At 39.8% G+C, this 15,000-nt stretch overlaps 1 non-coding gene across 1 annotated transcript; it reads left to right on the forward strand.

The window, feature by feature from the left end:
* Positions 1-14,795: 14,795 nt before the first annotated feature.
* Positions 14,796-14,914, forward strand: LOC145403520 (5S ribosomal RNA). The gene has a single exon (XR_013898037.1). It is a non-coding gene; the product is annotated as a 5S ribosomal RNA (ribosomal RNA).
* The last annotated feature ends 86 nt before the right edge of the window (positions 14,915-15,000 follow it).

Here is a 15,000-nt window from a genome sequence, read left to right on the forward strand (position 1 = left end):
TTACTGAAAGAGAAATTGAATGCCTACATTGACAATAAACTACTATTGCTGAAGGAAACTTGTGGATAAAGACTGTAGATATATATAAGTGTTATATAGTAATAAAAATATAAAGTGTGAGTGTTTTTATGAATAATAAATGACAGAACACCAGCGGCGAACGAGTGCAAATGGGAAGGTCATATGCGCTCGTAATTTTCATTGCTTTCACAGTGTTTTTTTTTTTTTTTGAGTATGGATTCCAAACTATTTGAGAATCATAGAATACTGTTTCTAGTGATAATATCAGGCTGTGATAATCATATTATGGGTTGTCAGGAAGTGTAAAGTGGAGACTTCGTTACCCAACTTCAGAGGTCTCCACAAGTCCTACGGTAGTCGACGAAGGCTCAACAAACATCCCAGGAGAAAGCTGAATGTATGTGCCATATGCATATTTAATTTTAAAATTCTAGGACTAATATCTGATTTTTGGCAAATATTTTTAGAGTCTGTTGGAGCGCGAATATGACTGCGAGAGACGCAAGTCAAGCAAAAACAACCCCGCGGTTTAGGTGTTAAACATGACTCTGTCGTTGATTAATTCTCAAAATTATGAGAGAGAGAGAGAGTGAGAGAGAGAAATCTGAGTAGGTCATTAGGCCCATGCTTGTTAATCCCCTTCCCAAACCCTAATAATCCTTAACAGGAGAAGTTCCAGAGGCGTGGATGACCACAAACATAGTGCCCATTTTTAAAAGGGGTGATAAAGCAGCTGCGTCGAATTATCGTCTGATAACTCTAACGTCAATAGTTTGAAAAATGCCAGAGTAAATTTTGGCAAATAAGATTAGAGAACACTTAAAAAGATTAAATTTTATAAATGAAAGTCAGCACGAGTTCAGGCAAGGACGATCCTGCCGCACAAACTTGTCATTCTTCTCGGAAGTCTGTGAGGCAGTAGATACCGATAAAGCTTACGATGTTATTTATCTGGATTTCAGTAAATTTTTTGATAGGGTCCCACATGAAAGGTTAATTTGAAAGGTTCGAGCACATGGTATAGACCGTGATATCTCAAAATGGATAGAATCCTGGCTGAAAGGACAGAAGCAGAGAGTATCAATAAATGGAATTAAGTCGGATTGGGGATTAGTAACTAGCGGTGTACCACAGGGTTCAGTACTTGGTTCCTTATTATTTTTATGTATATAAATTATCTAGGCTAGTGGTTCTCAAACTATGGGTCGCGACCCAAAGGTGGGCCGCGAGAGGAATTTTGGTGGGTCGCAGGGACATCGACTAGGCCTAATGCTTTCAGTGTGTTTTATTTACTGAATTGAACTTGTAATTATCATTATTACACTATTAGCATATAACAACTAAGATAGGCTATATACCGTTTTTTTTTTCTCCCTCTTTCTTTGTTTGTGTGTGTGTGTGTGTGTGTGTGTGTGTGTGTGTGTGTGTGTAGAAAATTATTACAGCAAGTCGGCCGGCTTGTTCCATTTTTTACCCTGTGGGTTGCAAAGTCTTGAAATATTCCAAATAGGGTCACACACTAAAAAGTTTGAGAACTGCTGATCTAGACTTTGGAATCGCTAGCAATATTGTAGAATTTGCTGATGCCACAAAAATAGCGTGTATCATTAACTTGACTGACTATTGCCATTACTTACAAAAGGACCTCGGTATACTGCGCAAATGGTCTAAAAATTAGCAAATGGAATTTAGCGTTGAAAAATGTAAAGCACTGAACGTAGGCAAGACCACTGGAGATACTAAATACAGCTTAGATAATACAGAAATGAGCAAATTGGAATGCAAGAGAGATCTAGGAGTTATGGTAGGTAACGACCTCAAACCAAGGCAACAGTGTATTATTCCGAGAAATAAAACAAATAAGGTCCTAGGATTTATTTCGAGAAGCATGGACAATAGGTCATCAAATACTGTAACTTTACGTAGCATTGGTAAGTTCACATTTAGCATACCCAGTAAAATTTTTTTGTCCTTACTTTAATGGATATTAACTCGTTAGAAAATGTACAGAGAATAATGACGAAAATGATGTTCAGAACCTGTCAAATGAAGACAGACTAAAAAGACTTAGTCTGAACTTACTAGAGAGGCGTAGATTAAGGGGAGACTTAACTAAGGTGTTTAAGTAGATGAAGGGTATAAATAAGGGAGATATTAGCAAGGTACCGAAAGTGACCATACAGGATAGAACTAGAAGTAATTGTTTCAAACTAGAAAAATTCCGTTTCAGTAAGGAAATAGGTAGAAAATGATTTGGTAACAGAGTAGTAGACGAATAGAATAAGTTACCTAGTAAAGTTGTTGCTGCCCTTTCCATTGAGAGTTTCAAGCATAGGCTAGATAAGCATATGGTAATAAGAGGTGGGTATAGAAAAAAAAAATAATATAACCAACACTAATTCATTCCTTTTCCTTTTCAGGTTACGCTGTGATAGTCTCTATTCTCCTTTCACACTTTCCTATATAATATCCACGCCAATTTTTCTATACTGCATGGTGTTCTTTCTGACTTTTTCCTGCCGGCTTCGGCTGGAGGGTTTGGGGAGCGGGGGAGAGCCTTCTTCTTTGCTGTCCTTATCTCATTCTAGTAGGCGCTGCCTAGCATTAACCAACCGGCCTACGTCAGTATCCTCTCCTCTTATGTTCAAGAACTGTGCTACGGCACTCCTCAAGTATGCATAACACACAGTATATAATTTATTGTTATTCCACAAATTTGTGTATAAAGGCATGTGTTATGTAGGTAATAATATTAAAATACTGTGTTTATTTAACTAGTGGCAGGGATATAAGTTTAGAACACTAGTATTTGTCAGAGACTTAGTAAGCTTCCTTGGGACTTTCCCCTCCCTCTTTCTGTATAAAAATAACAGGTGTACTCCAACTCCTTCACTTTGCTCTCCCCTGAATATGTGAATACACAAAAGCGCTCATGATATATCGTGTTTCCTTTTCTTGTGGATATCAGCATATCTATGAATAACGAGTTATTGATTTAACTATATATATATATATATATATATATATATATATATATATATATATATATATATATATATATATATTACATACACAGATTACCTTGACAGTGAAAATGTATGACATGGCATACATATGAATATTAAGAAATGGTGAGAATAACACAAGGTATTGAAACAGAATAATTTTAAAGAACACAATAAGGTACTTGGAAAACACGAAAGACAGCACTATAGTAGGTTTTTTCCAGCTGACGTAAATGTCGGCAATCGTCATCAACCACCTGAGCTGGGAAGGAAATACAGAATCTCTGAATTTCCCTACAAATCCTTCCAAGCACAAGCACATTCCAAGCATTTTCACTCTCTCATGATGGTTATGAATAAGTGTAGGAGCAATCTGGAAAAAAAAAAAAAAATGTTTATCAAGCTTAAATGCAAAGAAAACAAACGATATCAAAACTTAGGTGCATAAACATCGCGGCAAGACTCACTTTTTCAGTCATCCAGAGGCGCTTACTGTATCATCTTTCATTGACTGAGATGGCTATGGATTTCGTTTCATATTAATAGTGGTAAATACAATGAGCTAACGTGAATAAATTACCAACATTCTTAGTGTCTGATTTTATGGCTGAGGTGACGATGGATTTTGAATCAATGGTAAATACATTGAGCTAATGTGAAGAAGTTAATTCCCATCTGCATTATACAATGAAAACAAGAATTTAAAAAAAAAATCAAAATATGTTAACCAGGGAAAAGATACAAACAAAAGGAAAACTGACTGCCAAAGTTAATGTCTGTGCAATATTTTGAGATATACCGTATCCCACTATTGGCAGGAAACGAGCGACACCCAACTCCCTCCTCCCACCCATCTCTCCTCTTCCTCTTCCAGCCTCCACTCCTACCATTCTCTCCCAAAACCCCTCCCTCCCCTCAGAACCATAAGAGTGTACAATATAATTATATGTTTTATTAGTAACTGTTGTTTTTTTATTGCTGTAAAGGCCCCCAGCTAATTTTTAATATACCAATATTATAATATGTGGCAACTCCGTGCCCAGAAGATCGTGAAAATTTAAACCGTTGCCCGTTGATCCACTCAATATCCACCACGACGTGACAGGGGATGCACTTATTAGTCATACTTCAACTTTTTTTTTTGTTAATCCTTGTTGTTCAGTGATTCACCAGGCATGACTGGGTGTAGCATTAGCTGCTGTCACCAAGGAAACAATGTTGTGGGCTGGAGTGGAATGACAAGACATGTTATCCTCTTGAAATATTAAATGAGATCAAGAATCCAAGCATATTTACCATATTATTTTGACTAGGTAAGTGACAGTGAAAATATATATGTGAAAATTGTGTGTGTGCGCAAAATAATACCGAAATCAGCAAGGATCACAGAAATGAGTAGGCCCTACGGTGTACAGAGGTGATGATGGCAGCACTGCCCGAAGGCGAGTTGTCATGTTTATGATTGCTAACTCGGGCGGGCGGTATGTCGATTGCCGACATTTAAGTCAGCTGGAAAAAAAACGACTTCAGGTAAGCGTATATCCCCGCCGACGCCTGTACCAGACAAACCAGATCACCACCAAAATTTAATAAACTCTTCCTTAGCTTATGACCCACATATCCACAAAATTCCATTGAAATCCATCTATTGCTCTTTGAAATAAAATAAATAAATGAAAAACAGTCCTGAACTGGAACTCTAATTCAGAGCACCACCTAAATTTAACCACCTCTTTCTTTTTACATCACCTACAAATCCGAAAAATATAATTGAAATCCAATAATAGCTTTTAGGATATCTTGTGAATAACAAGGCAGGGGTGAATGCATAACCTCCCCCAATATCGTTGGAGAAAGAAAATATCATTCTAACCACTAGCCTAACTTTGAAAGTAATTCCAGGAATTATAATTATATTTAGGAATAAATTGTTCATTTTAATTAAGCAGTTTATTAAACTGAGCTAGCATCAAGTGATGATATTCCGCATTAATTGACACGAACCAGGTCATCGGGCCAGAGATGGGGGGGGGGGTGAGGACGGGCAGGAGGGGCAAGGTGGACTGGGAGAAAGGAGAAAGAGGATGAAAGGAGAGGATTGAAAATAAAAGACAAGCAAAGACAGGAAGTAAAGGAAATGTTATTGAGGCTGGATGTGGAGTGGAGGTATAAAAAATAAAAAAAATAAAAATAAGAGGGAATGAAGGGAAAACAAAAACAGTGAAATTCAAGTAACAGAGAGAAAATAAAGTTTGAGGAAACAAGCTGAGGATAACCAGAAAGATGATGATGAAAGAGGAGAACTGAAAGCTCATAAAGAAAGGAGAGGATGGAGAGACATAAAAATAACAGGAAAACAGCGTACCATATAAAGATATAATCTGGACAGGAGATGTCAGAGAGCCTTCAAGCCGACGAGAATACGGGCTAGAGTTTTAAGTAAAAGGCGATGAAGAAATGAGGAAAGGTGTGAAAGCAGGACTGGAAGAAAAATGAAGGCAATACATAATCCATAAAGGTACACTGAGACTTAACATCAATGCCCACAGTGTTCCTCTGACGCACTATTAAGCATCGAAAGAATGAGAAAAGATGTGAATAGAAGGATTAAAGAAATTCTGGGTAACGGATTACACGACATTAAAGATAGACCACAACGTCACTCGTACATACTGACTGGTGTTATGATGCAAACCGGCGGGCTTTTACAACAAATTTTCTGTTTTATAAACGTCATCGAATTCCAATAATTTGCATACATTTGCGATCACTGACAGCTTCCCTGTCATACATACCCTATCATACATGCGTGTCACCTTCTGCAACACACAAACTTTTTGCCAACAGCATAGCCTTATCAGTATTCGGAAGTAACAGAAACATTCTCTTCCTAGCCAGGAAAAAAAAAAAGACCATCTCTTGTCACTAGATACCAGACGAATATTGTGCTGCTTGTTACGGGTTGCCCAATAAGAACAGAATAAAGCTGTAACAAATACAAGTGCAATCAGGAATCTGTTTTTGTCTATAATTATAATGTTTTTATCGATGTATGACCAAGTGCTCAAGATGGTGATAATTGAAACAATCTTTAGACTATACTCTAAAGATTATACTCTCCAGCATTACACTCTTAACACTAAAATTTCCATTTCCAGCTCAGTATCTGTTAAATAATCAGTCCTTTAAATTTTCATCATACCTTGCAGAAACAACTTACACAAGAATATAAACATGTCATCCGCAGACATACATTAAATATAACAGCCCTCTCACCCTTTATTTAAAAGTTCTTTTTAACCCCTTAACCGCGGGACGTCACTTTCGTGATGCTTGGGAGCAAGGGATCATACCACGGGGTGTCGCTTTTGTGATTCTGTGTTATTTTGAATTCACCCAGGCTTCCAAGTGGGAGCTTGTACCATCTATCAGTACTGCCAATGTCCAACACTAGTTAGCACTCCTAATCTCATCTGTACTCCCATCCATTGTTGACAATTTAGCCATTTCTCCCCGTTCTTGACTCCCCTCCCTACCCCCCCCTCCATTAACCTATCCTCTCGCCTGCCCGGCTGTGCTATGCTAAGTAAATCTTCCCTGGAATTTTTCACTGATTTCATCCATTTAAATAAGCCCTATGCCCCACTCTTATACCAAATAATATATACAAGAAAGAAATAAGGTAAGTGAGAGTGCCATACACCTGGAATTGGCTAATTATCACCTGACAAGACCTCACATGCACTCGTTCGCTAATTTTCGCTGTTTATTTCCCCTTGAAATATGCTATACAATCTATTTTCGTAATAAATATACATATAAGGAGGAAAGGGAGAAGCCTAAGTGATATTTACATTCACCTGGAACTACCTAATTTATAATGCATTGTCTAGATTTCCTGCCAATCATTTCACTGCTATATATTAGCTGTGTCAAGAGGCTAACATTGGTAGTAATGAATTTCCCTAGGTAGGCCACCACCCCGGCCCACCCTTATCAGTTCAGTCTCATCTTCCAACGTGGAGGTACGTCTGTTCGCTCTTGCTAGCTTCAGGGACTTTTCACCCCCATGCAAAGGGCCCTGTGACCTTTACCCCCTACTAAACCTCGTGTGGAAAGAGGTAAAGGGCTGACAATTCATAAAAGAGTGACTACGATCTTTCTATTGAGTAAAACAGTGCAAGTGATTTTGTAAATAATGTGTAAGCAGCAAGTGAAAGTAATGAATGTAAATATACATGAACAGTGGAAAATAGTTTTATAATTTACTTCAAGTGACAGTGCATAACACAGTGTAAATAAAATAGAAATGTAAATAACGTTAATAAAATAGAGAACGTAAATAGAAATGTAAATAAGTAGTATTATAAGAGTATGAGTATATACCCTAGGAGTAATGAAAGTAAAAGTTTCACTCTAGCATGTATGAATACTATGAGTTATGAGAGTGAAGGTGAAAGTGACATTCACTCTCAGTGCTAGTATACAGGACGAGAAAGTGAATGCTACGTATTTTACTGAAAGAAATTGAATCCCTACAATGACAATAAACTAATACTACTGAAGGAAACTTATGGATAAAGACTGTAGATATATATAAGTGTTATATAGTAATAGAAACATAAAGTGTGAGGGGTTTTATGAATAATAAATGACAGAGTACCAAGAGCGAACTAGCGCAAGTGCGATGGTCAGATGCGCTCGTAATTTTCATTGCTTTCACAGTGTTTTATTTTTTTGGAGTATGGATCCCAAACTACTTGAAAATCATAGAGTAGTGTTTATAGTGTTAATATCTGGCTGTGGTAATCATATTACGGGTTGTCCGGAAGTGTAAAGTGGAGACTTCGTTACCCAACTTCAGAGGTCTCCACAAGTCCTACGGTAACAGACAAAGGCTCAACAAACATTCCAGGAGAAAGCTGAAGGTATGTGCCATAAGAATATGTAATTTTAATATTCTATGACTAATAACTGATTTTTGGCAAATATTTTTTGAGAGTCTGTCGGAGCCCGAATAACCCCGCGGCACACGCAAAACATTGGTAAACATGCCCGAGGTGTAGGGGTTAAGGTACAGTAGGTTTACACATACGTTGATTGGACACGACTCGTAAAACCTCTTGTCCATCACGGTTCACATGGCGGTATTACTTTACATGTGGACAATATGCAGTTTTGGAATTTTAGCACCATTAACATATAGTATAGTTCCTAAGGATCACAATGAACCCCCATTACCCCATTCGGAAATTGATATTTTCAGAGATAATGAATTTAATTTACAGTTCCTAAAAAGCCCTACCTTGGATCTTCACTCGGCCACTCCAGGTAAAAAACGTGTGCATTTGTATGTGTGTTTCTCTTCCTTTCCACTGCGCATGCGTCTCGTAGGTCTGTATCACCCACTCACAGGCCTACTTTAGGTCATGTGATAGAATTCGGCCAATAAAATTGAATTGCGCTCTTTGATTCAATCTGGATGGAAAATTCAAATCCTTCTCGCTATGGCCTCTGAAGAAGAAAGACGTGCTGTGTGTCCTGGGTGTGATACTGATTGTTTACGGGTGATTGTTTCCACTCAGAACCTGTAGAGGCTATTGAGTTTTTTTAGAAGACACGGTGTATTACCTTCTGAAGTTTATTGCCCAGACTGTCAGGAACCGTGTAAATTTAGAAAAGACAGACATCAGTGGTACTGTGGTCGGTACAAAAAGTACACAAAAACCAAGAAACGGGTACAATATAATTTTGTGTTTCTGACTACAATGGAACTTTTCTGGACAACACACACCTTCTGGCTTGGCAAAATATATTGTTCATAAACCACTGGATTCAAAGGTTATGGAACCACAACGTTATTGCCAGACGACCCTCGTCCTGGACGAAGCATTCCCCTAGGATAGGTTAGGTATAATGGGGTAAGTTTGGTTAGGTTTAGTATGTTTGGTGAGGTTACATTACGTATTCCCCTAGGATAGGTTAGGTATGTTGGGGTAGGTTTGGTTAGGTTTAGTGTGTTTGGTGAGGTTACATAATGTATTCCCCTAGGATAGGTTAGGTATGTTGGGTTGCAGTTGGTTAGGTTTACTGCGTTTGGTGAGGTTACGTTACGTCTGTTTGGTTAGGTTTCGTCTTTCGTTATGTTACCCGGTGGTGCAGTATATTTTTCTGGTGGTTTTTGATGCGATTTGAGTTGTTTTATACTTCATTTTTTTCGAAAAATGCTTGATTTCACCAACTTGTCCAGTCAAAGTTCATGATTGGAAAAGAGGGGAAATGAGGCATTTCTGACAAAAATGAAGGTCAAAAACATTCGAATCGCATCAAAAACTACCAGAAAAATAAATTGCACTACCTGGGGGGTGTATTGTCCACTTGTAAAAATCTACCCACATGGCACTGTTTTCTGCTAGGTTTCCACCCGCAGATTGGTACTCGGACGTGACATGAATGTCGTTCGTGTGGGGATCACGTGTATTCCAGATTGTCCTAGCCAATTTCATCTGAAGACCGCTGCGGCAATTGTGGACACACGAGACTCGTAAGCAATGCAAAACAGAGTCAAATGCCACAACTCAATACAAATGTGACTAGAATGTGATGCATTGACAGTTCAGTGGCAACTCGGAAGATTGTTCCCGGCCCAAATTTGAGGACTACATAAAATTTGCGACATGGTCAAAATCAAACACAATTGCTGCAGCAGTCTTCGGATGAATACGACTAGGACAATTCGGAATAGATGCGATCCCCACACGAATGACATTTGTGTTACGTTCGTGTACCAATCTGCGTATGTGTAAACCTAGCATTACCTTCCCTTCACTTCACCACACCCACGCATCCGGACTTTCATCAATATCTGCTCAATTAATCACCTGCTACTTTATATTTCCTGTGGCTGGGGCTTGCAAAGCTAAGTCCATATATATCGTCATCATCACCATCAACCATTTGAGTATCCACTGCAGGACCAGCCTATCCTGACCAAAGTCGGGACGATACAGCCAATGTATCTCTACCAAGTGGCTTAGGCTGTCTGGTAGAGATTGCATGTAGGGTGAGAAGTACTTGTAAGTGTAATTGTAGTGTTGGAGTGGCTTTGGATGTGTGTGTAGTCTGTGAACCAAGTGTAATCAGCCTTGCAAGCCGACTGGGTGCAAGCATACTTTATAGTAAGCGAAACTGGTTCAACCACAGCATCCCTTCTGTCCGCCAATGCGGTACGTGGCCGGGTGAACACTCCCAAATTTTATGACCCAGGTGGGGCGTGAACCGTGGCTCACCCGTGTACGAAATGCACACTCTGCCACTGTACCACAGAGGCTCCAAGTCCATATATATATCCCATTGGAGCCCGGTGTCCTGAATATTGGACAGAACTGGGATTTTTCAAGTCTTCATAAGGTAGGGAACCCCCGGGTAGGGACCTATGAGCTTCGTGACTATGAGCCGATAGGCGGAGGGCGGTATGTTTAGTACCCACCCAGCGCCATGCCTCGGCCAGCACCCCTGGGATCCAATGGGTTTTATATATATATATATATATATATATATATATATATATATATGTCAGGACTACAGTATCCTAAAACATACATGGGCGTTCTGGAGGTTTAATGAACGTCATATGCTAGAGGCCAAAGGAAATGTGTTAGCAAAATTCTCTCTCAAGAATGCCAGAGCGAGAAGGGGTGTCTTGAAAGAAAGAGGCACAGAGGGCTACGAGAAGTTAGCTAGCATATAAACGCTCTTGTGTCATAAATTCAGTGTTAATCTTGAGCTTTCCCTTTTGAAGAGAATAAAACTACAGTCAACCCCAGACTCATCTTTAACTTCTCCCATCATCGACTACAAGTGAACTGAGGTTATCTCTCACAAATCTACTCGCTGTTACCTACAGTTTGGCAACAACCACGATTTAATCAGTTACAAGTCTGATATATTATTTTGGTGGCCACGAACGTACGAACCACGCCTACGAGTCTACGAGCCTACGAGTCTACACTTGAGTCTACATTATCAAGATAGATGACAAAAGATACTACAATTCGAGCCCCATGACGCCTCATAACTTTAATTCCTATGACGAACCAATGAACTACAACTATCAGCTATTGCTATGTAATCACACTTGTTCTAATGCTGTCCACAACAAGAAGAGGGCCTATAAAAGGTACTAGAGTCAACCTACCTCTGACTCACATCTTTTTTACGTTTCTGCCCAGGATCGTGCCAAGTCTGTTCTTCGCTCTGCTAAAAATAATTTCATCCATACTAAATGCTCTCAACTCTCCGACTCGAATTCTTCCTGCTCCTTCTGGCACCTTCCCAAAAACCTTACTAACAAGTTTACCTCATCATCCTTCCCTCATCTTTTCTACTGTGATGGCTCTGTGGCTATTTTTTGTGATCAAGCAGATCTCTTTGCTCTGACATTCTCCTCCAATTCCACCTTAGATGATTCCGGTGCTGTTCCTCCATCACTTCACCCCTCTGACTTCCTCATGGCTGACATTATTATTTCTTCAGCTGATGTATTTTCTGCCATCACTGGCCTCAATACAAACAAGGCATATGGGCCTGATGGATTCCCTCCTGTTGTCTTCAAGAACTGTGCTTCTGTGCTTACACCCTGCATAGGTAAACTCTTTCACCTTTGTCTATCAACTTGTACCTTTCCTTCTTGCCGGAAGTTTGCTCTCATTCAGCCAGTCCCAAAGAAGGGTGACCATGCACAACCCTTTAACTATCTTCCAGTTGCTTTAACATCCTGTGTCTCAAAAGTTTTCGAGTCAGTTCTTAACAGAAAAATTTTTCCTATTGCAACCTTCTTTCTGATCGTCAGTATGGGGTCCGTCAGGGACGCTCCACTGGCAATCTTCTCACCTACCTTTCAGACTCCTGGTCATCCTCCTTTCGAGACTTTGACAAAAGCTTTGCCACTGCACTTGACATCTCGAAGGCATTCGATCGAGTCTGGCATAACTTTCCGAACTGCGCTATTATGGTTTCTATCTTTCTATCTGTGCCTTCATCTACTGCTTCCTTTCTGGTTGTTCTATAGCTGCTGTTGTAGACGACCATAGTTCTTCTCCTAGATCTATCAACAGTGGTGTTCCTCAGGGCTCTGTCCTCTCATCAACTCTCTTCCTTTTATTCATCAATGACCTTCTAAGCTGTACATCTAACCCTATCCACTCATACGCTGATGACTCCACCCTTCACCTTTCCATTCGGTTCCCGCAACGTCCATCTCAGCAGCTACTTCAACAAACAAAGGATGAGGCTATGGCACACCTAATGTCTGACTTGGCTCGTATCTCTGACTGGGGTAAAAATAATCTTGTTGTTTTTAATGCATCAAAGACTCAGTTCTTACACCTTTCAACCTGACAAAATCTTCCACAGGAGTATCCACTAATGTTTAATAACATCCAGCTCAATCCTGCATCATCCTTGAACATGCTTGGGGTTTCATTCACTCGGGACTTATCTAGGAAATCTCTTATTACATCTCGTAAAATCTGCTTCCAAGAAGTTAGATGTGCTAAGCCGACTCTGTTCCTTCTTTACCCTGCACAGTTGTTGACCTTATACACGGGTTTTATTCGCCCCTGTGTGGAGTACAACTCTCATGTGGGGAGGCTCCCCACATACAGCTCTTCTCAATAGGGTGGAGTCAAATGCTTTTCATCTTATTAACTCTCCTCCTCATACTGGCTCCCTTCAACCTCCATCACTTCGCCGCAATGTTGTATCTTTATCTCTTTTCTGTCGCTATATCAATGGTCACTGCTCCTTTGAACTGTCTGCTTGGATCCCTCCACCTCTACGATGGGTGCATAGCACCCACCTAGCAACAAACTCTCATCCCTTTTCTGTTAAACTCTCTTATGCATGAGTTAACTGTTACTCCCAGTCCTTTATTTATGCAACAGGTAAATTTTGGAACTGTCTCCCTCTGTCTGTATTTCCTACTTCCCATGATCCTCAGTCTTTGAAATGCAGTGTGTCCAGGCCTCTTAAAATTACTAGATCTTGAATTTGGCTCTCTTTTGTATTGTTTTTTTTTTCCTTGGAAGGAATGGTTTGCGGGCTCCTGGCCTTCGGTTCCTTCTTCCATACATAAAAAAAAAAGAAGCAAACAGTGAGCAAGAAGACTCACAACCCACAACCACAGCAACCCCCACCTAACCCCACCCTTCTCTTCAACCACCCTCCATGTCCATCACCACGCCGATGCAGGGGTGACGACGGCAGCAAATACCAGAGCCCTCACTCACCACTCACCTCACTCATCGTTACTCATTTACTCATCACAGCTACCAGTGTGGGAAGTTGACCTTGCTGTGCTAAGCGTTTGCTGAGGACACCACGTCACGTCAATCAACCAGTGTCTGGCAACACCATTCACCACCTCTAACATCATTCTCAATGCAGTAAAATTCAGTGAGTTGATAGTTACTACATCTATACAATACGCAGTGATATACAAAAAAACTCTTCACAAACATAATATAAAACGTGTTTTATAGTCACAAGTTACAATATCCTACATCAATTATTACCCTTGCAACCACTGGTTACAGAGGCGAACGTAACACTCGCTTCTCTGACTGCTGTACTCCACCGAGTGTGGTAAACTTGTGCTGCATGTGTGACTCTGTGTGAGCTGCATAAGTGTATGAGCAAGTTTGAGCAAAAGGAGGGTAAAGGTTCGCTTTATTTGGAGCAGTGGAGGCACCTTATGGAATCAGTTCTTTTACTTCATGATAGTCTGTTATACTTTTCTAATTATTTCTGAGGTGGTAAATAAACGTATCTTGCAAAATTTATTTCCTCTGTTGTTTTTAGCAGTGTTCCACTGTGTCAGCTTCTTTGAGTTTTCAGTCATAATGGCGGAAGGGACTGCCCTAACCTAAGCATTTAACTAAACCTAACCTAACCTAGCTTAACTGTACCTAATAACCAAACCTAACTTAACCTACCCTATTGCTGTGGTGGTAAATAAACATTTCTTGCAAAACTTATTTCCCCCATTTTTAGCAGTGTTCCACCATGTCAATTCATTTGTTTTCAATCTTAATGGCGGAAGGGACTGTCCTAACCTAAGCATTTAACTAAACTTAACCTAACCTAGCTTAACTGTACCTAATAACCTAACCTAACTTAACCTAATCTAGCATTCAGTTGGGAAGTTGAGAAACAAAATCCACATTTCAGTACCGTGAGGAAAATTCTCCCATTACACAGTCAACAAACAACTGTAGGTATGGCTTAAGGATCGTAATGATAAAAAAGTAAGAAACCTTTACTCGGGAGAAGGTAATATACCACCCTGAAAATAATCAGAAATATACAGAAAACGAACTGGAGGAATAAGAATTGAGTTGGTAGGGTCCTTCTGCTGCTTCAAGTAAAGTGTACCTTTACCTGAAGGAGCAACATCATCATCAACATGGCGGCTAAAGAACGCTGTCAAAGATGAGCCTGAACATTTCCTGCGAAATAACCATTAATCGAGTGAATCCAAACGTTATTATGGAAACTGGATATCTATTCTAACTTACCGTTATTGCCGAAAACGTTGTCGAAATCGTTATTCGCAAGATCCTACTGTGTGTGTGTGTGTATATGTATATATATATATATATATATATATATATATATATATATATATATATATATATTTTAGCTATAGAACGTGGTGAATGTTTTTGGTGTATCCAATAGAGCCAGCATTCCGGGGGCTTTAATGATGAGTGAAACGGCCATACCACGTTGAGTACACTGCTTCCCGTCCAATCAGCGAAGTTAAGCAACGTTGGGTCTGGTTAGTACTTGGATGGGTGACCGCCTGGGAACACCAGATGCTGTTGGCATCCCTACGTGTCAAGTGGGGTTGGTGGAGGATTAGTGTCCCTCCCTGTAAAACAATTAACTCTAAGCCCTTGGCCACCCCATTGGG

Source organism: Coenobita brevimanus, chromosome 60, assembly GCF_032717465.1.
Source record: "Coenobita brevimanus isolate Jiangsu-jjx chromosome 60, ASM3271746v2, whole genome shotgun sequence".
Taxonomy (NCBI): domain Eukaryota; kingdom Metazoa; phylum Arthropoda; class Malacostraca; order Decapoda; family Coenobitidae; genus Coenobita; species Coenobita brevimanus.